This window comes from Molossus molossus, unplaced genomic scaffold (genome assembly GCF_014108415.1).
Source record: "Molossus molossus isolate mMolMol1 unplaced genomic scaffold, mMolMol1.p scaffold_m16_p_10, whole genome shotgun sequence".
Taxonomy (NCBI): domain Eukaryota; kingdom Metazoa; phylum Chordata; class Mammalia; order Chiroptera; family Molossidae; genus Molossus; species Molossus molossus.
Window position 1 is genome coordinate 86,655,562 of NW_023425345.1, and position 23,344 is coordinate 86,678,905.

The 23,344-nt window shown below is 35.2% G+C and overlaps 1 pseudogene; it reads right to left on the reverse strand.

The window, feature by feature from the left end:
• Nucleotides 1-328: 328 nt before the first annotated feature.
• LOC118623795 lies at nucleotides 329-1,765 on the reverse strand (annotated as a pseudogene).
• Nucleotides 1,766-23,344: the final 21,579 nt, after the last annotated feature.

Sequence of the window (23,344 nt, forward strand, 5' to 3'; positions counted from 1 at the left end):
TTCATACAAAATAAAGACACCATCACACTCTTTTAGTTTGATGTAAGATTTAAATTGAACTCCTTTATGTTCAGAAAGCACAAAGTGCAATAACAAACTAGCAAACCTCAAACCAAGGTGCTACAAAGTTTCTTCTACATCAAAAGACAGCCAAGGGTCAGGTAGAGTGACTTAATTGTATGTACTTTCACAGATGCATGCTGCTCACCTAAAGACAGACAGATTTAGGAAAGCAGGTGCTTCTGCAGAGGAAGAAAACAGCATGTTAAAAACTATGGTACATAGAACATTTGACAAACATCACAGGAAAAACAGCTCTGGCATCTCTCTAGCAGGGTGCAAAACCTTGCACAAATCTTTTGGCAAGTGAGTGCATAAGTAATGTTCTCGGGAAGCCTGTAATTTGACTTTTCCTGCACATTCTGTAGCCTGCATCTAGAACTTCATGAACTCTAATAATTGGTAACAAATTCTTGTTTTGCAAAAATTTACACCCTGCTAGGTAGTTACAAAAATAAGAACATCTTGCCCTGGCAGTTTGGCTCAGGGGTTAAACATCAGCCCGTGGACTGAAGGGTTGCAGGTTCGTTCCTGGGGCAGTCCAGGTCATACGGGAGGCATTCAATCAATATGTCTCCCTCACACTGATGTTTCTCTCCCTCTCTCTCTCTCCCCCTCCCTACCTTCTACTGTATCTGAAAAATCAATGAAAAAATATCCTCAGGTAAAAATTAAAAAAAAAAAAAATCCTCTAACTGTACTGTGACTAAAATGTTCTTGTGATTTCTTATTTTCAATGTCTTCAGAAGGATCAGACGGTACCTCTTTGAATCTATCTAGTCTCTTAATATCATCCAGTGTGTATATTTCTGCTGAAAGTCCACCATGAACACACATTTTTGGTTTAAAAATGCAGCAAGTGCCCTGGCCAGTTTGGGTCTGCGGTTAGAGCATTGGCCCACAGACCAAAGGGAAGCAACCAATCCATGTGCCTTTTTCACATTTCTCTCCCCCCGCCCACTTCTACTCTATCTAGAAAGCAATGGAAAAAATATCCTTAGGTGAGGATTTAGAACAACAAGAGTGCAGCAAGAGGCAGGCTTTGAAAAGCTTTCATGCGCCTGGCCGGTGTGGCTCAGTGGTTGAACGTCAACCCGTGCACCAAGAGGTCACTGGTTTGATCCCCGGTCAAGGCATATGCCCATGTTGTGGCCAATGGATGTTATCTCTCACTGATGTTATCTCTCCCTTCCTCTCTTTCTCTAATATCAATAAAGAAAAATATTTTTTTAAAGCTTCCATGCAAGCTTCATAGACTCTTTCTAAATATTTAATTTTACATTTCTTCTTAAAGGTACAATATTCAGTGTGGTGTCTGCATTCACTATTGCCTCTCAGAAGAAATAATGTATTCGGGTATAGAGTCTTCATGACCCATAAATATAAAACACACATTATATTAAAACAACTTCTATCCATATAATCACAAAGAAAAAGGTATTATGGATTAGCAGGTGATCCTTCTACTTCAAAAACTTTCATCAGATAAAAAAGTTGGCCAGGGATATCACCACTCATTGCAATTAGAGTCTCTACTTCTGTTATGATTTTCTCTATTTGACAAAATTGGCAGCACCCTCACTGATAATTCTAAGTGCAATTTCTTCCTTTACTGGCCTTCTTTTACTAAGTAGTTCAGAATATCAGCCCTAGGTGTCTCATCCACACCAAATACTTCTTCAGATGTCAAGCGATATGTGACCATGCAATCAGGCTCAGGATGGGGCAGTGGGGTTGGGGGTTGGGGCCTAGGGTATGGCTAGGTGCTGGGCTAGGAGGAGCTGGGGCCAGTGGCTGCCAGAACCAAGTGGACGCACCCCCAGCAAGCATGGCAGACCCTTGAGCATTCTTTTTTTTTTTTTTTTATTGCATGCAGTAATAAAGTAATACAATAATGTTATTGTGCAATGCCTTAACCCAATGTCATTTTTCATCACATTATTGATATAATTTTTCCTATTCATACTCAATTATAAAACTTGAGTTTCATTGCTCTGACAAAATATTGATTCCAGCCCTGGCCAGTTTGGCTCAGCAGTTAGAGTGTCGGCCCACGGTCCAGAGAGACCCAGGTTCAGTTCCCGCTAAGGGCACGTACCTTGGTTGCAGTTTGTCCCCGGCCCTGGTTGGTCGTGCGGGTGGCAGCCACTCAATGTGTTCCTTTCACATTGATGTTTCTCTCTTTTTCTCTCTTCCTCTTTATCCCTCCCACTCTATATGAACAAAAAATGAAAAAAATGTCCTTAGGTGAGGATAAAAAAAATATATTGATTCTATATATTAAATCAATAGTAGCTACTATCGATCAAGAGCACATGCATTTTCTGAACACTTTTAATAGTGATTCTTTTAAATCCCTGCCCCCAAATTCAATATTTTAATTCTTGTTCCAGAGATACTAAAAATTTTATAAATGCATTGCTAATATTAAATTTATAAAATGTTGCTCTAAAATAGATTTAGCAAACTATCTTGAAGTTGTGCATCATTACTTGTGATAGAAGGGAAATAAGAAAACTTAATCTTAAATTGGTAGTAAGAAAGTTAATGACCCTCTTTCTCTTTTAAATTATACTGATAGCATGAATTAAAACTAGTTTAACACTCTGTGCACAATATGTCTATACAAAGTCATAAAATCTATTATTAAAAATCCTATAGCTCACTAAAATCAGTCACTGAATAAAGAAACCAAATCTGGCAGTGGTCAACAACAACAAAAATGAGCATATGAGCATATAATTCAATTTATATTACTACTTCCAAATATTAAAATATGTATAACAGGACTTTGACCAAATAATAGATCATCCAACCAATGCAAAATATCTCACATCAGTGGACATAATAGGCATATCATATCTCTATAGAACAGTTTTTAAAAGTATCCCAAATTATATAATGTTTAAAAAATGTTTTGCCCTGGTCAGTGTGGTTCAATGGTTAGTGTTGGCCAATACACTGAAGGGTCACATTTTTGATTCCCAGTCAAGGACACATACCTGGGTTGGAAGTTGATCCCCAGCTTTGGGCAAAGAGTGTGTGTAGGAGGCAACTAATCGATGTGTCTCTCTCACATCAATGTCTCTCTCTCTCTCTCTCTCTCTCTCTCTCTCACTCTCCCCCCCCTCCCTCCTTCCCGTCCACTTTCTCTAAAAAAATAAAATAAATAAATGGACAAAATATCCTCAGGTGAGGATTAACCAAAAAAAAAAATGATTTTTAATCAAAAACCTTTTTAAATAAGTCTAAGAATATTGGGCCCAATATCTTTTTCAAGGATTGAAAAATATCAAGCAAAATAAGTTAAGTCTGTTATTCTGACATAATATTTGCTTTCAATACCATAAAATATTAAAGTCAACAAAAAATAGAATTGTGCAATTAATTATTCCGTTTTTAATAAATTATTTCATTTGGAATGACTCAGTGTTGGAAAACAAATGGCAAATACTTGTTGTGGAAAATCAAAAGGAATATGTTGGTTATAACAAATAACTACATATGGAATGAGAGAGATTCAATTTTTTTATTTTCAAATGCAACTCAGTTATATTGGTACTAATAGTTTGGTCCTGGGATAAATTAATTACTTACAGGTCATAAATTCAAAACTAGTATTTTCATCTAAAAAGTATATGGTCAAGGGGCAAATAGATTTAACTGGATGCATATTTCTAAATGCTGTTTTAAACTATCAGCTTTATTTTTCCTGTTATACAATCTAATCTGTTACTGAAAACAAAGCATGAGGACAGCTGATCAAAACCTTAATCTTTCAGAGTTGAAAATAAGGCTGGATTTTTGAGTGCTAAGGAGTAAGAAAAGAAGAAAATCAGGTAAATGAATGGTCTTATACACCAAATTCTTCCTCAGACATTATAAAGCCTCTATAGATTAACTGGGCACCTAAATATGATAACATCACCACTAAAATCTCTATTAAAACTCAATGGTGCTCAGGCCAATTTGGCTCAGCAATTAAAGTATCTGCCTGAGGACCAGAATCAAGAGTTTGATTTCTGGTCAAGGGCATGTACCTGGGTTGCAGGTTCAATCCCCAGCCCTGTCGGGGCTGTGTGGGAGGCAACCAATCGACGTGTCTCTCTCACATCAATGTCTCTCTCTCTCTCTCTCTCTCTCTCTCTCTCTCTCTCTCTCTCTCCCTCTCCCTCTCCCTCTCCCTCTCCCTCTCCCTCTCTCTCTTTCTCCCTCTTCCACTCAATCTAAAAAAAAAAAAAGGAAATATATCCTCAGGTGAGGATTAACAACAACAACAAACTGAATGGTATTCTGTTCTTTTGAAAAATGGGATACCATGAAAGTTCCATTCTATCTGCTGTACTGAACAGAGAAACCATTTACAAGATATAACGAAGCAAGATTCTCTTTAAAAATACATGAAGGGCAAATGTGTTTTCTTTATGAGCTTCACAAATTTGATGCACATTCTAATTTCTTCCTGTTGTAGCTTCCAGGGTTCCATTGATCTTGTGGCATGGGTGGACTGCTATGCGATCCGTCTGTTACCAGGAGCTATATGACAGCATTAATTAAGTTGTGCTTTGGGAAAATGAAAGCAATCAAGATGTATATTTGCCTTTCTGCCAATAAATGTTGAAGTATAGCAATAAGCATGAATTCCTGGAGTATTAATCAGTTTTACATTTTCTGTATTTATATTGTCTTTTACTTTTTCTTTCTTTCTTTCTTCCATCCATTTCTTCCTTCTTTATTTCTTTTGCTTTTGTGATGGCTTCAAAATCAATCACACAAGGGCAGTTAGAAGAGACAGATATTATTCATGGATGCATTACTATCCCTCTTTCACAGAGAAATTTAAGAAAAATGAAAACAATAAAATCAAGCATCAAGAACCATTGAGCCCCATGAGTAACTTTCTTAAATAATGTGTATTGTGGTGTTTTGTTTCTGTCTGGCTGGAAGGCGAGAAGCTGACTGCTACCATCTGAAGGACCATTTAGAGTCACTGTTTTGAGAAAGGTGATCCCTTTTTTCATGATGGTCTAAGTATCTTTCCTTCATTCTTACTTTTATTCTAAATGACTTCTACTTTCACTTGTCAAGTTGCCTTTTTTCAGAAATACTTCTATAACTATTTATTTATTTATTTATTTATTTTCTTTATTGACTTTAAAGAGACAAAAGGAGAGAGATAGAGAGAGATAGAAGCATCGATGAGAGAGAACATTGATTCACCCTGCGTGCCTCCCACTGGGGATTTGGCCCACAACCTGGGCATGTGCCCTGACCCGAAATCCAGCTGGCGACCTCTTGGTGCATGGGTTGATGCTCAACCAATGAGCCACATCAGCCGGGCCATCACTATTTTTTTTTAATGAATAAGTTCATAGATTTTTAGAAGAAAGAAATGTGTCTGTGCAGAAAGTACAAAGCAAAGTTCAAACTCTGCATGTGCTTGCTTAGTCTCCATCCGCCTCACCTCTCTGTGTCCAGGTCCTTCTCTACACCAAACTCATATGCATGGCGCTGTCTGCTGTGATGCTCACAGGCTGCTTTCTTCTCACAGTCTATCCCCAATTTCCTTAAGTATTTTCACTCATGTAAAGGCTCACCACGCGCCTTCCTTCCTCAGGCCTCCCAGCCTCGCTCAAGAAAACGAACCTTTCCTTTATTTATTTATTTATTTGGCTATTATATCCGATTAATGTTAACATCATAAAACCTGTCACATTTCTTTTTTTCAATTATTTAATTAGATATATTAATTATAGTTGTTATTGTTATTATTGATATTTACAAAAATTATTTTTCTACATTTATCTCCATCTCCCCTGTCCCAAACTTCTATTAAAGCACATAACATACATGTTCTGCCTTAGAATTGTATCAAGGGGTATGTACTGTGTGCCAGGCAGATACTGTTCTTGGGGCTACTCACACAAAATTGAACAAGACTGAATCCCTGCCCTCAAACAATCTCCAGCTTAGTGATTAAGCAGTCCATGTTGGGGACAATTTGATGAATGAATATGAAAATGAACAGTTTTTGCCATATCAAGGAATAAAATATTAACATTCCACATAACTGTGAAACTAGTGGATTTGAAGAGAAAAGGAGGTCAACATTGTACATCAGTGTCACTTAAGTCAAATGCTTTAATCATCAAAAGCAAATGCATGATCTTTCCCTTTAATTAATTTGTATTACATGCTGTTTACTGCTTAATTGGGTTATGACTTTCTGGAATAGCTGTCTGTTTTTTCTAGACTTTCTCATTTTCCTTGGCTTTATTTTGTTTCTTAATAATTTAAAGAATAAGAGGTAATTATCTTCAACAAGTTATTAATTTGACTCATTGCATAATAATACAATTATTGAAAAAGTAATGTTGGCCAAACTTCTTAGACTTCAGTAAGTCTATAATCCAGAGATTTTTTAAAAATTTCATTTTGAGGCCTTTCCACAATTTATTGACTACTTGAGTTATTTTCACCTTTGGTAATGTAAATCTATAAATAATGCTTTTCAGAAAGAGTACAGATTCTCTTTGTCTCTCAATTCCAAACCTGTAATTTTATTCACACTTGATTGATAGTTGAGCTGGAAATAGAATTCAAGATTGAAAGCAATTTTAAATAAAGATACTGAAACTATTTTTTAAAATTTTTCAGTTTTGGGGGGATCTGTTGCCCTTTTCCACCATGCCTACCTAAAATTTTAACTAAATCCTCCACATGCTCGTATTTCTAGAAAGGAAGGAATCATATACCTTGGTTTGTATATTTTTCTTACAGTGCCTATTATAGTATTTGTACTGCCACAGGTGCTGCAAAAAGATTGTTTTTGATAAAAAGATGATGATGATAATATGTCTGATTTCATATCACTGCTTAAGAAATAACCACAGACATTTTCCCTATACCCATTTCTCTAATTTAAAAATTGCATCTACTCAGAAACCTGGCAGTCATTCTACATCTTCCACATACAATCCATTCATTTAATTTAACATTTATTAGGCTCTTTCCATGTGCCAGACACAGTTCTAAGGGCTAGAAATAAAATGATGAAGAAAACACGTCTTATCTCACTGAGCTTATTTTCCAGTATTTTAGCAATAATTCCAAAGTATCTTGAAGCATAATCTCTGCATCTTCATAGTTGCTATAGATCGAATATCTATATATGTTGAAGCCCAAACACCTAATGTGGTGGTGTTTAGATATGGGGCCTTTGTGAGGTAACTGGTCAGCAGAGCTGAGTTATTATAAATGAGATTAATGACCTTATAAAGAGATACGGAAGACATCTTTCTCATGGAGCCATGAAGATAAATCAAGAAGACATCCATCTACAAAGAAGGAAGAGAGTTCTGACTAAACATCCACCCTACCGGTAGCCTGATCTTGGAATTCTAGCCTCCCAAACTGTAAGAAATAAATTTACGTTGTTTCAGTCACCCTATGAATGGTATTTGTTATAGCAGACCAAGCTGATCAAGACAATAGCCATTGACATCTCTTACTTGTACTACTAAAGCAGCCTTCCTACATATTGCTCTTACCTTGCAGCTCCAAAAATCCTCACTAGACTTCACTAGAGCCTACAGTGTATTAATGCTACCATCCTCACTACTTTTCTTCTCTCTCTCCATCTCCAATATTCATAGTTCTCCTTATTTTGCTCAGTTTCTATAGTGATCATTGCTAGTACATAGCCTCACAACTCTTCTCCTGATTTGTCAAACTGTCTTGGCTAAATCACAGCCCTGAATAAAATCCATTTATTTACCCACCAGTTCTGGTCATGCAGCCATGTGGCTGAGTCTGGCAGGAGATAAACACACACCTCTCACTCTTGCCACACACATCATTTTCCCCGTCTCCTCCGTTCACTAAGTTCTTTCTTCTTTCGGGACTTCTGTCTAGGTGGTTTCCTTGCCCTGGGGTCTCCTATCTCACTTTTTCATGGGACTCTCTGCTCCTTCCTCATGCTTGGCTCTCAGCTGAAATACCACTTTTGCTCTTATACTGGTATTTTAAAATCAAATGTTGCACATTCTATTTTATATCAACATACTTTCATTTCATTTAATCATTCACATCCTCTCTGTTCTTCTATTGCATAAAATAAAGTACATGGGATTATAAAGGAAACAAGTTATATTAAAATGATTTTATTATGGTATTTAAAATAAAATTTGTCACAGTAGTATATGTGCTTTCTTATGAATATGTTTAATGGCATGATCTTACTGTGGATCTAATAATTATCATAATTTCTCAATAGCGGTGGGGTTAAATGACAACTTGAGATACTCATAACAACTATAGAGTAATACAAAATTATATGTGATTTCTCTTGGTGAAAAATTCACAGGTAGTGCTGCTATAATTACATTCTATTCATAATGGAATAATTATGAACAGGAAATGCTAAATTTCAGTTAGAGGCTTTTGAAAATTAAGATTTTTTTTTCTCATTTAATTTTATAGTCTTCAATATTTTTACTCACAGACTCTTTAGGAGTCTATGGACTCCTGGTCAAAAACACTGCCTAGTCCAGATCCCTCATGCTATGGATAAGAAACAGCTTCCATCCCAGGATTTGTCCATGCACGCAGATGGCAAGGATGACTACTCTGCCCACTCCCTATCCAGTCCTGAAAAGCCCCCAAACACAGTCTCCAAAGTAAGTAACACAACCAGTACACATTGAAATACTGGTCGACAACCTCACATGTTGTTAGGTCCTTAAAAGAATCTAAAATTCTAAGTATTACCTACTCAGTTAAGCATCTCAACACTTGTACCTGCACCAGCACTGTTATACTCCATCTTTTACTGATCGCAATGGACAGAAAAATTAAGATTCAATATACTTTGCCTATTATTAACTTTTTTACCGTCTGCTTGCTAGACTGTCAGCTTCATGAAAGTGGAGACTTGCCGTGTCTTTTAGACCACGGTATTCCTTGCACACGCAGAATTGACTGTGCAAAGTAAGTGGCAAATAATATGTACAGAATGAGTTAATGAGTGAATTGGCCACATTTTAAAATCTACTTGATATAAAATGCCTTTCTCTTTGTATTAAAACTTTTTAGAAATGTAAAAATAATATAGAACGACATATCTATGAGTAAAACTCACACACTCTTAATTGCTAGCAGACGAGAGGATAATGCAAAACTCATAAACTCTCATAGAGCTCACCAATACAAAATACGGTAGTAGAACTGTTGTTCTCAGTTGCAAATAATGAAGAATGAACTTTCAAATCATGGTTATATAACACCTTACAAAGAAAAGTTACATCCTTTATTTTAGGACTCATCAAGGAAGTGCATCCATTTAATACTTGCATTTAGAAGAATATATATAGAATGTTAGGCGTAAACTTGACTGGAAAAGCAAACTCATCACTTTTCAGAATAAGTTTGCCTGGGGAAAATATGTCTATTTAAATACCAGTAGTTAGAATCTGAGGGGCTCTTCGGATCTTTATGCAGGTAGGTGGAAGGTGCACTTGTTTAAATGAAAGGAGACATTAGGAAGCGAGTGGGAGGAATGAGTGAAGCGATGTGGGCAGGAGCACAGGCATCGCTGTGGGACAGGGAGAGAGTTAACCTTGAGGTAGGTGGAGAGGAGAAAGCAGTGAAAAATGTGTCAGAGGAATAAAACTGAGTGGTACTTGGGAAAAAATGAGTTTTAAAAGATCTTCTACTGTAGGGCCAAGGAAGCCAAATGCACATTGCAAAAGCACCGGGCCTTCTTCCCAGCTCAGTGAGAGCTTCTGTCCACCTGCTCACTTCACGGTGGCCATGAAGAATTTGTATGCCATTGTAATTGAGGGCCATTTGTTCATGGACCTCTCCTTGCATCATGGGCGCTTTATGAAATGCAAAATTATTTAAGAAAGGTGAAGAATCATGCTATATAAAAAACTCAGCTCTCTCGCCCAGCTGGTGAGTCTCAGTGGTTGAGCATCAACCCATGCACCAAGAGGTCACCTGTTTGATTCTCGGTCAGGACACATGCCCAAGTTGTGAGCCCAATCTCCAGTGGGGGGGGGGGGGCGCATGCAGGAGGCAGCCAATCGATGTTCTCTCTCATCGATGTTTCTATCTCTCTCTCCCTCTCCCTTTCTCTTTCTCTAAAATCAATAAAGAAAAACAAATTTTTTTAAAACCTCTATTATTTCTTATCAAAGGGCCCTCTTGTTTCTAATGAGAATCATTAGTGTGGTTCAAAGGAGAGACATTGAAATTAGGTAGTCTTGGTTCCAGTTCCAATTCTCCCACTTACCAGCTGCTTAATACGGTGCTAACCCTCAACCTCCTTCTGTCCCAGTTCCTGGTAGGATAAAATGAGTCAGTGTGAAAACAGGACTTCACACCAGCTCCTGCACATAGATAATAAGCCCTAAACAAGCACTGGATATTATTATTGCTTTGTTTTTATTTCTACACATCTGATACAAATCTATTTGCTTTGATTTGTAGTTTTTTCAACTTTATTCTAAAAAATTATTTGGACAAATTCCATTATTTTTTTTTGTTCAAACATTAGGAAACTAATCTTTTGTGGAACATCATTTTATTTCATAAATCGTACCTACATTAGAATGGCTAAATATGTCTTAGTTTAGCTGAAAGTTATTCAGTAATATAGAGGTTAAAATTAATTCACTAAAAATGTAGAAACGATATTACAAAGTATACAGCAATTCAGGCATATAAAATGATAGTTAAGCAATAATAAATTAGCTGAATTCCCCATAAACTTAATAAATTACTGATAGTTTGCTTCTAATCTCTATTATATGTTTAACATAACTCTTAGACACAAATATTTAGAGAAAACAGACTTCTTTCCCAGGCTTTGATTTTCTCAAGGAGTTCATGTGATTTCAAACAAATAATTGAGATAAATATACCAAAGTAGATAATGCTAACGTATCACATTAAACCAACTGACCCAATTTGAACCAAATACCCTGCTGCTCAGAGATGAAAGAAAAAAAATCTTCCAAACACAAATTAATCCCACACCAAGTGTTCAATGGCCAATCTACATTGGTATATATTTTATGTAAGAATAACTACTCTTTCCTAAACATTCTCTACAGGGGACTTGAAGATACATTGAATTGTTTCATGTAAACTATTTTTGGCATTTGCATAAAAAATATAGTCAAGATTTTTAGGACAGCTTACTTGTATGATTACTTTATTTGCTTATAACTCACATTGTTCCAAAAGACAAAGTCTATATAATTAGGTAGAAACCAAAGTAGTTACTGAGATTTGCACTGATAGATGTACCTTTTTTGCAAGGTTATGAAAGCAATCAGTTAAAAAATAAGACTAATACAATGATGTTCCTAAAGTGGCCCCTCATCTATAATGGTGACTGTCACTGGATGCCAAGTTTTGAAAATAAAATAAAATGAGTGATTAGGTGGATGTGTCTAAAAACAAATTCATGGTAGAAGAAAGCTACAGTGAAAAGTATAAAATGTTTACTGACCTACTCAAAGATTAAATTGCCCTGTTATTCATCTGTAAATAACAAGTTGTTTTAATAAATAATTTAAGTTATTTAAAATAAATTTAAAAGTAAAATGAGGTTTTAAAAAGTCTACATTAAGAAAATGTATAAATTCCTAAAATATATGTACAAGAATGTCCATAATATTATACTTGATGACCTCAAACTAAAAACAGCCTAAAGTTCACCAAGGATACCAAATTTTAATCCTGGCTGGGTTGCTCAGTTGGTTGAAGCATCGTCCTATACACTACAGATCTTGGGTTTGATTCCTGGTTAGGGTACATACCCAGGTTTTGAGTTGACCCCTGGTCAGGGCGCATATGGGAGACAACCAATCTATATTTCTCTCTCTCACATTTGTGTTTCTGTCTCTTTCTTCCACCTTCTAAAAACATATCCTCAGGTGAGAATTTAAAAAAGAATAAATGAAGAATTAGTAAGTTGCAGTTTATTTTCACAATATAATATCCTCCAGGATCAAAAATATTAAAATCTACCAATATTTTTTAAAATGTGGCTGGATCACATGAAAAGAATATTTAATAAAAAAAAAAAAATAGAAAAAGCATAAGTAAGTGATTCCCTTTATATAAAGTTCAAAAACCTGCATATGATACCATGCATTAAAGACTTACACAGTTATTTAGGTTTTCCAGAGGTTAGAGTGTAGTAACTGGGAGGGGACAGAAGGGAGCTGCCAGGATGCGGCGTATGTTCTCTTCATGATCTGTGCTGGTTACATAAAGGTGTTCACTTTGTGAAAATTCCCTTAGCTGTAACCATATAATTTGTGCGATTGCTTCACTTTCTGTATGTGCACAAGCAAACCTGAGATTGAAAATTTTTTCTTTATAAATATAATTTAAAAAGTGCTTCAAAATAAGAAGATGAGCCTGGTCGGTGTGGCTCAGTGGTTGAGCATCGACCATGCACCGAGAGTTCAGGTTGTGGGCCAAATCCCCAGTGAGGGGCATGCAGGAGGCGGCTGGTCAATGTTCTCTCTCATCCTTGTTTCTCTCTCTCTCTTTCCCTCTCCCTTCTTCTCTCTCTCTAAAGTCAATAAAGAAAAAACATAAATAAATGAATAAAAATAAAAAGATGAAGTGTCGGTTTTTTAACGCCTCCCACTAAAACTGTCTAATGTGCATTTTGCCTTTAGCAAATCCGGAATGTTCCAAACTTTAGATGTACAGCCTGTTCAGAATAGTATGGTTGTACATTTTATCATCTAAACTGGGATGAGTTGACATCTTAAATAAAACTGACATCTTCAGTGGACTCCTCTCTGAAGATTATATTTTAATTGGCAAAACATTTCTCCGTAGGTACTGAGCTCCCTAGCAACATCAGAGTAAATTCTGTTCCCAATTTTGAGTGGCTTTTTTTTTTAATTGTGCAAACATTTTAACCCATGAGTTTTTATTGTTACTGTACTTTTGCCCATTAAATATCTTTTTTATACAAATATTTTTGCAAGATAAAGATTATTTTAAAAAATTTATATTTATTTTGATCATTTTTTCCAAACCTAGATGCTGTGAACTTATAATGCTGATTAATTTTTAGTTCTCTTCTTTACAGAATATAAACATCAAATTAAAAATAGAAATGCAATTAAAAGAGGCTTATATAAGTGAACTATTCTAAAGCACAATTATTAAATTAAATCTTTTTAAAAAAAAAAAAACAATTTAAAAAAATTTTTTAAATTAATTTTTAGAGAGAGAGGAAGGGAGAGGGAGAGAGAGATAGAAACATCGTTGAAAGAGAACATCGATTGGCTGCCTTCGCATACCCGTCACTGAGGATCAGGCCCACAATCTGAGCAAGTGCCCTGACAGGTAATCAAACCAGTGATCTCTTGGTGCATGGGTTGATGCTCAACCACTGAGCCACACCAGCAAGGCTTAAATTAAACCTTAAACACTATGTAAGTCCTCATTATCTAATTTGTTCAGTTCTTCCCTTGCTTTTGTGAAGATACTTTTTAATGTTTTTCTGTTTGTATATATTTTATTTTAAATAAAGCTTTGACTGAATAAAGATTTAAAAGCCAAAGTTATTTGTTAAATACTTTGATTAAAGCTTTCAAAGAAATTTTAAACAGACTGTGAACAAAATGTAAAGGCCTGATACACCAAAAAATTTAAAAGTAGTATAGTACATGTGGGTTGATTTACAAAGCCAATTTCAAAAACTCACATATGTTTAAAATCGAATTGATAAAAAGAATATGTCATAAAGCCTACACTGCAGAGTTAAAGTATTATGTGGTATTCAACTTCGCCCTCACCTCAAAGAAGTTACTTTCACTCTGCATGTATAAGAATAGTTGTGTATTTTGACACTTCAAATTCTATTTGGATTACATAACATTATAGCTGGTTTCTACACAATTATATATTATGTGTTCATCACAATCGATTCCATTTCTACTTCTTAGATTTTCTTAGTAAGAACCTGGCTTTGCCTCCATAATGTGTTTCACCAAAAGTTGTATTCACACTGTCACCTCTAAAAAAATCATTTTTAATTTTGAGCAATAATTGAGTTTGTATTAGCATTCAAAATGATGTCAGCTATTTTACATTTGACCTAATGAGGTTCCTAAAACTGTAGTTAGATTAGGGGAATTGAATGAAACAACATTACATTTATCAGAATTGTTTGATATTCAGTTAGAAGTATCTGAGGACACAGAAACTTTGTGTTATTTAAGTGTTTGTGAAATTCTTCTGTTCATGGAACTAGCGTAATAAGAGCTATTGCTTCACTTTCTGTATGTGCACAAGCGAACCCGGGATTGAAAACAAGCAGTTTGGTCTAAATGCAAACTCAATCTTCACAAAGTTAACTTTACACATACTTGCTGAAGTCTGGGTTCTTAAAATAGCTCCTAATTTTTGAAGTAGCTGTTAAGGTTTTGCAGCAAATTTTGGTCTTTGTATGATCAGTAATATCACTGTGGCTCCAACAAGAAATGGTAAATATCAGCAAACATTGTGTGGTTACATGTTCATCATCAACTTTCTAGAGAAAACATTTGCATTTATTGTTGCTTAAAGAGTTTACTATAAAATAGATATTTGTAAATTAAGAAAAATTGAGAAAATCTGTACCAAGGATATCAAGGTATTTCTTCATATATTTTAGGACAGGATTATTCAACCTCCACATGTATTTTGTATCCAATTCAAAAGTATAACTTTCTCTGTTTTTCAATGGCTCTAGTCTCTACCGGCCAAGTGATTTAGTGCATCTCATAGGCCACAGCTAAATAGCTTGGTACACAGCAGGAAAAAGGATTCCTAATCCTACCTAGACTGGAAGGAGTTCTCTCTAGCCACTTAATTCTGAGCATACTTCATTTATCAGCTAGTACTCTGAACACTGTCACTGAAAAGGAGATGGTAGGCCCTGGTCGGTTTGGCTCTGTGGTTGGAATGTTGGCCTGCAGACCAAAGAGTCCTGGGTTCAGTTCCTGCTAGGGTCACAAACCAAAATGAAAACAAACAAAAAAACACTTTTATTTAGCCCTGGCCAGTTTGGCTCAGCAGTTAGAGCATCAGCCTGCAGTCCAGAGAGACCCGGGTTCGATTCCCACTAAGGGCACGTACCTCGATTGCGGTTTGTCCCCGACCTGGTTGGTCGTGCAGGTGGCAGGCACTCAATGCGTCCCTTTCACATCGATGTTTCTCTCTTTTTCTTCCTCTCTCTCCCTCCTACTCAATCTGAACAAAAAATGGAAAAATGTCCTCGGAGAAGAGGGGAGGGGGAGGGGAGGGGAGGGGAGGGAAGAGGAGAGGGGAGGGGAGGGGAGGGGGTACCAGATGTCCAGTTAAGAACTCTTAGAAGTTTTTATGTTGGAATACATATTATTATTTCTTAAAATAAAGATTTCCTGATAAAAACATTTACAGACTAAAATGTATCCCACTGGTCCCTATAAAACTCATTTATAGATAGTCTAGTGAGTTTCACTCTTTCACCATTCTGCTCAATATGGAAGCGAAGGAAAATAAAATGCATTGACCAAGAGCAAAAAGTAATGCATGAAGAAACACAAGCAGAGCATTCTTCGGGTTGGCCCACAAGTCTAGGTGGGTGGTAGAGTAACTGAAAGGCTAGTGAACTTATATTACTTTTTTTCCATTGGCTAATAAGTGCCATATTGCTTTATTTTATTGAAACTGACAACAAATTAATATCCTTCCCTATTTTCTAAATAGTTCACCAGATTGCTTTTATGGGTGATAATTCAATTATTCTTTGGTCTCCACTTGGAGCTGGAAGCTTTTCTATTTATTTAATACTTGGTATTCAATTTCACAGACATGTTGCCTAAGGAAATTCTGCAATATAATACCCTGAATATCTCTAGCATCTTTAATTTGTGGAGTCACTATAGCTAACAGCTTGTTGACATCTTAATAAATCTGAATGTGTGAACAGTGAAATAGACATGTGGCAAGAAATAATTGTATTCTAACAGAATGGCTCAACCGTCGATTATGATTTTTCTCCTGGTGACCTCAATAAATTGTATTAGCAATAATAGCCTTTTTCTTAAATGTGGTAATAAATGACTACATTTTAGGACCCATGGAAAAGTGACACTATGCTATTCTAAAATATTACAAATTAAGAAAAATCATAGTCTTATATTATATTTTCATTTGTAGAAAAAACAAACCTGATCCCCAAAATAGACAACTTCAAACAATAAGAAGATAATTTTCATGTTTTCAGACAATCATTGCTTATTACCCTCAATTCCTCATCCTTGTCCTTTCCATATATGTTTCTTATTAAAATTTAATTTAACCAATTAAACCAAGACATATTTTGCATCTTCCTTTAGTTTTCTAACTGATTCTCATTTCATGGTTGTAATTGTGACATGACCAAATTGAACTGTGAATAATGGAGCATTTTATATTATAATAACAGCAATGATATTGGCTGATCATCACATAATCATTCAGTATATTCAATGTAATATTGCTACCAGGGTATATAGGTATATAATTCACAAGATCAGTTAATTACTTTTTTTTTCAACTACCTAGAAAACTGACTAAGGTCCATAATTTTTTTTAATTACTACGGTAATTATCATGTATTCTTAAATAAAAATTTAGGTAGTCTTATTTAATACCTAAAGTCTTAAGGGTTTTTTTTCGAAGTAGCTGAAGGCATCATACAGCAAGGATTTACTGGGAAACTTCAGGAGAGTAGATGTTCATAAGCGCTTTGGGTCAAAATTCTGATTATCCTATAACTGGAGGTAAGTGTTGTAAAAAACATGAGTCTCAACCAGAAAAGGGTGAGCTGACTATGCTCTCCAAGGTGAATTCCAATTTTACATTTATCAACGGAGGTCTGAAAGGCATTGATATATCTCTGAAGAAACTCTGAAACCCTTAGAGTGTTTCTTTCACCCAAAAATATTTCTCTTTATCTGGTTAATTCTTTCTCAACTTCCAGGTCTTAGCTAAGATTTTATTTCCTCCCCTCTGACTGCTCCATAACTGCTCCCAAGTCAAATTAATGTTCCTTTCATCACAGAAACTATCAATCAATTAATTGCCTATTTACTTTTATATTGTAATGAAGACAGGACTGTGTCTTAGTAATATTGTATCTCCAAAATCTAGCATAATATTCAGCATTAATAAATACACAATGCATGTGTTTAATGAAAGAAACATTAAAATCTGTGTTTGTTAAAGTAGTTTTTAAAAATTCTACTTTAGAATAAGTACCTATTGCAATCCAAGTGAAGTAATTATTCACAAAATGCAAATGAATATTACTCTTATGCAGCATTGTAAAACTAGTAAAGTTACTATTTCAATATGTATCCCTTCATTTTTTGTTTTTATTGAATATGTGTGAAAAAAGATGATAAATGGCTAGAAATTTTGTTACTTTTGGGTAGATTAAGAGGATACTTTCTCAAGGTATTTTAAATAAAAACATATTTCTTATTAAAATTAATTGGAATTATCTTTAATTAATAAATTTAAATGCATATAGCAAAATTTATGTATTCAGCCTAAAGAATAAACTAAATATATTTGAAATACATAACAACAAAGTTACTTGTTTAATTGTTCTTGGCTTCTGAATAATAATTAAGATGACTAAAAGAATCTATGAAGACAATAAGAATGCAAAATAATGACATTTTTCTTTGTAGTCACCAAAAAATATGCACATGGCATTGATTATAAATTAATCCATAAATATGTCTGCTGGAAAGAAGATGTGCTATGAAGTTATATATATATATTTTGTTCAATTATATGCATGCTCAGATGTTTTTTTAAACACTTCTTTTTCAATGTATAAAAGATGACAGGCACCATAATTCTCCTTGCTCGATATTTCTTGAAGCACATTTTTTATATATCAAGGGGCAAACTTACTGGCCCGTTCAGCACAGGAAATGAAAAGCAAGTTCTAAGAAAATAGGTTACAAATGTTAAATACTTCAGGACATTATGCATGCCCCAAAAGAATTTCCTAACAAGATTCAGAGTACAGAAACAAGGATGGCACACTGCAAATAAAGTAACTTTAATCAGAAACATTCCTTGAGCAATCTTATTTTGCATGATGTAAAAACCTCACATCTAGAGTTATAATAGATTTTTTTTCCCGAAAACCAAATAGTATTCTTCTTAGAAGCTATATTTAACCAATATTTACTTTTTCAGGCTCAAATCAACTATATAATTTTCCTAAACATGAAAAAACTTGTATTTTTTATAAAGTAGACCTAGTTATTGAGCTGTCTATACTATCTGAATATAGTATCAAATAATACTTGGAAATTCTTCTGTGCAACTGGGCTATAACAAGACCCTCATGCAATTTCTATTATTAAACTGTCTTAAAATGAAAAAATTATTATTCTAAGTGCAATGTGTAGTAAAAATGTTGATGCCAACCTAGTTTATACCATTTAAAACTATTTAAATGCATTAATTGATAAGTACACACTTTCTTACTCTTTAAGAAATGTAATATGCAAAGAGTAATTGCAGACTTTTAGTTCCTGAATATGCAATCTCAGCCTTTAACATAGATGAAGACATTGAAGTGCATTTGAATTTTTAGTGGAAAACAAGGAGACATTAACTTCTGATAGTAACTGCCATATAGCAGAAAAAGAAGGGGACTGAAAACCAATTTCTGACTTTGACAATTTTTCTTAATTTACTAGCTGTGTGATCTTGAACAAGTATTAAGATGCTGCTCTCTAAATGTTACCTACCTGACAATGAGGATAAAACAAATATAGCAAAAATTGATGTTTAATTTCTTTTCTTTTCTTTCATGTGCAAAAGCACCATATAATTTAAATGGCTATTAATGAAGCATTAATACAAAGAGCATTATAAATTTTAGTGTTGTAAATGTTTTTGAAGTTTTGATTTCAACTACATTCTATCATATATGATATGATAGTTAGGTAACTTGGCCAGTGTCACAAATAATGTAACCAGAAATAAAACTCGTGTCTCTGAACTTCCATTTTTCCTAGTTTCACCTTCTTCAGAGGTTGCACCATCTTTTTTAAATTTTTGCATACAGCTTCCTTACCAAACAGCACTGTCTTGGAAATGCTGTTTGAATTTTTATGTTTTTTTCTTTGCACAGGTTTATCCAGCAATTAAATTCAGTCAAAATTATATATGACCATCACTTTTGTGACATAGCAATAAAAATGCCGGCTACTGCAAGGATTCATGGAGATTTGCACTATAGAGCTATGTATTGCATGCATTCGCAACATGGAGATGACTGAAGGAAACTGAAGAGAAAAATCATCTTCAAGATTAACATTGCAAAATGTCAATGAACAAAAATAGGAAATTCTTTTAAATGAGAAAGCAAAAAGTAAAAGAGGAAATATTATGCAACCAACCTTCAAACTTTTTTCTTAAAATCCTAGATGCATTGGCAGCATCTCTTGTTGCCAAAACCAGGTTTGAAATACTGCTGTGGAACTACTTCTTAGAATATTGAATATTATGTGGGAGGATGGAGAAGGCAGTCTTTTTATTTTTCATCCCACTTAGAGATAAATTAAATTCTCTTCAGGCTGATTTATAGAGTCTGCTGGATGAAACTTTTTCCTAAATTAAAATAATATTCAGAAAAAAAGTTGCTTGTTCTATTAGTTATAACACAGAGAGAAGGTGTTTCACGGGGAGTTCCTTTGTACAAAACCACCTGTTTATCTTACATAGCACCTCCTCCCATAAGCACAACACAAGTTTCTTGCAATGTAGCTGTCTCCATATTTCTGTAAAAGTAAGTCATGAACTTAGTTAAAATATTTAAACTCTAAAGAGGATAAAACAAAGTCAGTCATAAGAGGGAAGACTGAAGGAAATATAAAACAGAATGCCCTTTACTTCTTCAGGTTTCTAGATTTTAAGTTGAATTTAAAACACATACACTTTTCACAGTGATTAAATGCCCATTTGAATCTGAGACAGGACAGTAAGAAAGAAACAAATTCCTTAGCAAGTGGAATGAAGGAAACTGAGACAGATAGCTAAACAAGACTGAGCAAATTAACAGTCTGCTAATAAATCTCAAGATCTTATCTTCCCTAACTAAGGGCACTGAGGAGAAACTGGTTTATACCTCTCCTGCACAACCAGAGTGAGTAGCTTAAATTACCCATCAAGGAGAGAGATGACAGAGGCCCAGTTAGTACCATGAGTGCCAGCCAAACCCCAGAACAGATGAAGTCAAGGGAATAAATTTTAAAAAACCAGTAAGAGCCAGACAAAATCAAGATAAAAGTAAAGCTGTGAAGTTGACCAGAGAATGATCCTAAATTCCCTATATGCTCATTGATGCATCAGCAGGTTAAAGAGCCACCTGGAAAAACAGATAAAAACCCTTTAGAGAAAGGATGCTGGTGCACGCTCCCCCTGGAGCATTTCTTTCCTCAGATGTGTGTTTTAAATTAAAATTTCAGTATTATGAAGATATTGATTTAATAATTATTATTTGATTATTTTAATATAGTAAAAGAATGAATTATTATCTAGTATCTATAAGATGTGCATTTTCTTTTTAATTCTAGTTTTATGGGGATAAAATTGACATTAAATTGTGTTAGTTTAAGGTGTGCAGTATGTTAATTTTGTACACTTACATATTTCAATAAATACCACCATAGATTTAGATAACACCTAATCCCATTTGTTTTTGTGGTGAGAACTTTTGAGATATATTCTTTTAGGAATTTTCAAGTATATAATACGGTTTTGTTAACTGTATTCACATGCTATATATTTGATCCCCAGAAATTACTCATCTTCTAACTGGAAGTTTACAACCTTTGACCAATACTTTTTCTTTTTTTTAATTAATTAATTAATTAATTAATTAATTTGTGTTACAGATGTTTCTCCTTTATCCCCTACTGAATCACCCCTCCCCCCTGCTGTGTCCCCAGCTTTGTTGTCCATGTCCATTGTTCATACATAAATGCATATAACTTCTGTGGTTTATCTCTCCCCCCAACCCTCTTCTGGGGATTGTCAGTCTGTACCCCACTTCCACATCTCTGGGACTACTCCATTCCTCAGACTGTTATGTCCATTATATTTCACAAATAAGTGAAATCATATGATATTTGTCTTTCTCTGCTTGACTTTTTTTGCTTAGGATAATACTTTCCAGGTCCCTCCATGTAGTCTCAAAGGATAAGAGATCTTTCTTTCTTACAGCTGCATAGTACTCCAGTGCATATATGTACCACAGCTTTTTTATCAATTTGTCTACTGATGGACATTTGGGCTGTCTCCAGATCTTAGCTAATGTAAATAGTGCTGCTATGAACATGGGGGTACATATATTCTTTCTGATTGGTGTTTCAGGCTTCTTAGGGTATATTCTTAGAAGTGGGATCACTGGGTCAAATGGAAGTTCAATTTTTAATTTTTTGAGGTAACACCATATTGTTTTCCATAGTGGCTGCACCAGTCTGCATTCCCACCAGCAGTGTACTAGGGTCCCCTTTTCTCCACACCCTCGCCAACACTTGTTGTTTGATGATTTGTTGATGGCGGCCATTCTGACAGGTGTGAGATGATACCTCATTGTTGTTTTAATTTGTATCTCTCTGATGATTAGTGATGTTGAGCATTTCTTCATATATGTCTTAGCCATTTCCATGTCCTGGTTGAAGAGGTGTCTATTCAGCTCCTCTGCCTATTTTTTTTTATTATTTTATTTTTGTTACAGATGTTTCTCCTTTTTTGCCCCATTGACACTCTCCTCCCCATCCCCCCAACCCCATCCCCGGCCTTGTTGTCCATGCCCATTGGTTATGTTTACATGCATATAAGTTCCATGGTTTATCTCTTCCCTCCCCCACCATCCCCTCTTCTGCGGGTTGTCAGTCTGTACCCTACTTTCACGTCTCTAGGTCTACCCTATTCCTCAGACTGTTATGATCTTCATATTCCACAAATAAGTGAGATAATGTGGGATTTGTCTTTTTCTGCTTGGTTTGGTTTCCTTAGGACAATACTTTTTATCCCTCCATGTTGTCTCAAAGAATAAGAGATCGTTCTTTCTTACAGCTGTATAGTACTCCATTGTGTATATGTACCACAGCTTTTTCATCCATTCATCTACTGATGGACATTTTGGCTTTTTCCAGATCTTAGGTATTGTAAATAGTGCTGCTATGAACATGGGGTTACATACATTCTTTCTGATTGGTGTTTCAGGCTTCTTAGGGTATAGCCCTAAAAGTGGGATCACTGGGTCAAATAGCAATTCAATTTTTAATTTTTTGAGGTAGCACCATAGTGTTTTCCATAGTGGCTGCACCAGTCTGCATTCCCACCAGCAGTGTACTAGAGGCTCCCTTTCTCCACACCCTCGCCAACACTTGTTTGATGATTTATTGATGGCGGCCATTCTGACAGGTGTGAGGTGATACCTCATTGTTGTTTTAATTTGCATCTCTCTGATGATTAGTGATGTTGAGCATTTCTTCATATGTCTCTTGGCCATTTGTATGTTCTTTTTGAAGAGGTGTCTATTCAGCTCCTTTGCCCATTTTTAATTGGGTTCTTTGTCTTCCTTTTGTTAAGCTGAATGAGCACTCCATATATATTGAAAATTAACCCCTTATCTGATATATCATTGGCAATTATGCTCTCTCATACAGTGGGTTGGCTTTTCATTTTGGTGGTTGTTTCTTTTGCTGCGCAGAAGCTTTTGAGTTTGATGTAGTCCCATGTATTCATTTTCTCCTTTGTTTCTGCTGCCTGAGGTGATGTATCAGTGAAAATTCTGCTGCATATGATGTCTGAAATTTGTTGCCTACATTTTCAAGGATTTTTATGGATTCATGGGTCACATTTAAGTTTTTTATCCATTTTGAGTTTATTCTTGTGTATGGTGTAAGTCGATGATCTAGTTTCATTTTTTTTGCATGTAGCTGTTCAATTTCCCCAACACTATTTATTAAAGAGGCTGTCTTTACTCCACTGTATGCTCTTGTCACCTTTGTCAAATATTAATTGAGCATATTGCCTTGGGTCCATTTCTGGATTCTCCATTCGGTTCCATTGATCTATGTGCCTGTTCTTGTGCCAGTACAGGCTCTTTTGATGACAGTGTCTTTGTAGTATAACCTGAAATCTGGTAATGTAATCCCTCCAACTTTTTTCTTCTTTTTTAAGATTGCTGTGG